The sequence below is a fragment of the Sphaeramia orbicularis genome, chromosome 7, assembly GCF_902148855.1.
Source record: "Sphaeramia orbicularis chromosome 7, fSphaOr1.1, whole genome shotgun sequence".
Taxonomy (NCBI): Eukaryota; Metazoa; Chordata; class Actinopteri; order Kurtiformes; family Apogonidae; genus Sphaeramia; species Sphaeramia orbicularis.
The window spans coordinates 6,375,102-6,378,092 of NC_043963.1; the positions used below are offsets into that span (position 1 = coordinate 6,375,102).

The 2,991-nt window shown below is 36.6% G+C and overlaps 1 protein-coding gene across 1 annotated transcript in view; it reads right to left on the reverse strand.

The window, feature by feature from the left end:
• LOC115422286 (uncharacterized) overlaps positions 1–2,991 on the reverse strand; it is a 96,555-nt gene extending 93,564 nt beyond the window's left edge. The window contains exon 1 of the mRNA XM_030138529.1: positions 2,503–2,991. The gene's annotated coding sequence lies outside the window, so the exon portion shown is untranslated. The remainder of the gene's footprint in view (positions 1–2,502) is intronic.

The following is a 2,991-nucleotide window of genomic DNA, read 5'->3' on the forward strand; positions in this document are numbered from 1 at the left end:
AAAAGGCAAAAGTGGAAAAAAAAAACAAAACAAAAACAAAAACAAAAACGTAAAAGATATAAAAAGATGAAACATCATGAAAGAACTGATGAACACTGGTGAAAAGATGGTGTTGAATCTTTTATATGTTGAGTAAAGAGTATGTATCTTCATCTTTTACTGATGGAAAAACAGACTTTTCTAAGTTTGTATGAAAATAAATTATTTCTAATAAATCAACTCATGTCACAAGTACAAACATCAAAACTCATCTGACTCATGTAAACAGATCTATGTTTTATTCTGGGGAAATAAAATAAAATAACCAGAAACTGAAGCTGCAAAAATATTAATTATTCATAAACGGAGTCACATGACCTCTGTCTGCTCTCTGATTGGCTGGCTGTGGCTTTAGGCTCTGGAACATCACAAACATGAGAAAGCCTCTGTTTTCTTTATGAAATTATTAAATATTAAAAACAAACAAGGTCACAGACAACTGAAGGGTGGATGAGACCCAGGACGTAAGGCTCGGAAGTCTGATTTGAAGCTCAATTAAAAGTGAAACATGTGGATTTTAATAATAAATCATGAAATACACTGTAAAAAACAAACAAAAAAACTGTAAAAAAAAACAAACAAAACAAACGGTAATATTCCGGCAGCAGGGGTGCCGAAAAAATATTGTAAAATACCGGAAAATAACCATCTCATAAAAATACGGTAATTTTCCACAATTAAAATACAGTTTTTTGCCCTAACTTTACATGAGATTTTGCATATATTTTTGACTTTTTAATGTTTAATAAAGAATATTTACATGAATTAAAACAATAAAATTACCTATAAATATATATAAATAGTTTTCAATGAGACTCAGTTGTACAATCCACTGATAAAAACTGTATTTGGACAGTTTATCAGTGCTTATATATGTTATACATTCACAAAAATACATTTATTCTACATTTTTGTTGTGAAACCTCCTGTAATTACACGAGATATTTGTCAATTAACAAACAAGTCTTGTTAAACTTACAGAACAAATACTTCTTTTACGGTAATTGCCAGTAATTTTATCTCGTTTTATTCATTTATTTTATTTTTTTTTTTTTTACAGTATTAAACTTTAAATGAACAGTTTAATCTCATGAATAGAAAAGAAATATTTGTGAAATTACGATACATTTGCAAATGTATTTTAACTGTATTTTTCTGTGAAAAAAGAAAAAAATTCTTTAAAAAAAATGGAAATTTTATGGTTATTCAGTTACAGTTTTTTTGTGTTATTTTACATTTGACATGTAAAATCACAGTCTGTTTTTGTCATTTCATTGATATTTTCCTGTATCTTAAAAATACAGGAAAAATCTGTAAAATAAACAGTGAAAATTTTGTTAAATTACTTCTTTTTTTTTTTTTTTTACAGTGTACTGTGCATGTTATATATAAAAAATTGCAGAATATGAATGAAAAAGCAAACTTTTAATGTATTGGGACCAATTTAATCTACAACTGTTACTCATTACATCTTAGAAAACCTGCATTTTTATTGCAACACATCACTTTTTTTTAAGTATTGAGTTATTTAATAGCATCAACCCATTTTACATCCATATTTACTGTAAATTCTGCTCATTTAAGTTTTTACTTTACTAAAGAACCCGCAGTTCTTCAGTTAAATGCAATGAGACATTTGGATTCAAGGACATATTGATAATTTTTAAGGTTAAAGTCGACTTTTTTCTGTTTCCATTGTAATTTTTATCCGCTCACTAAACCACCTGATGAATTAAAATGATTAGTTTAAAAGTTTATTGTTATTTTAGCTGATTACTTTCCGTACTTTTCAATAAATCCTGCTTTTATTGCAGTGCTGACTCTGCAGGAACACTCCTCACTGCACCGCATTATTTAACTGTAACATCTAAGTGCATTTATAGGAGTCAATCCCAAATGCAGTTGCAAATGTCTGATGTGAGAAAGCCCCCAACTCCATCTGCACATAGAACACAAAACATGACAACAATGCAGATTCCTCCCAAACACACGCACACGCAGGCACGTGGCGCTGGGTGGGGACTGCAGCCATAACAAAAACACTGACGATGATGAGGAAGATGGATGGACTGAAACCTGCAACCACAACTCCCATCACACCCAAATAAACTGTCAGAACCACTAATGTGTTGAACATGTGAGGAGATATAATGAACCAAAGTCCGTTCAGATTTCACCTGTTTTCTGTCGCTCAAAGCAATGAAATCACACCGAAGAGAAACAACACAACTGGTCAAATAAACCTCACAATCTCCACAAAAATCAACTATGCGCATGTTTTCTTTAAGCCGATTTTAAGAAGACTTCTGTATGTGTTGAAATCTAGCCTTTGATCTGCCCTTCAGACTACATTCTGCCGCAGAACAGCGCTGCGGCCTTAAAATGCGCATGTTCGCTTTGGAGTCTGGCTGCGCGTGGGACCGGACCGACCCGTGCTGCTGTTGCCGGGGCAGACGCACCTACCTGCGGATCACCTGCGGACTCCTCTCCGCTGTGTCTTCACCTCCGGCCGGAACCCGAACCTGCGGCTGGTCCGTCACGTCATCCAGAACCCAGACCCCGAGTCCAGAACCAGCACGAGCCCAGAATTCCGAGTCCGTCCTCGTGTCAGCTGATTGTCTCCCGCCGAGCTCGAGACTCCCACTGCCTGCACGCGGACCCGCACCTTCCTCACGTCAGGTGCGATCGATCAGCTGACCGATTGACCGATTGACTGATTGATTGATTGACTGATAGATGACGCTGATTGTCGCCTCGTGCAGCCGCTCCGCCCCAGGATCAAAGGAGCCGACCGCGCGGCCGCAGTTTCTGATCGATCATCGCTGATCGATGTTGTGATCAGCCTCCTGTCCATTCATCATCTGCTTCCTCCTCCTCATCAATAACAGCAGCTTCAGTGTCCTCACACTCTGAATGAAGCAGCAGCACCACGAGGCGCGGCCACGACAAACA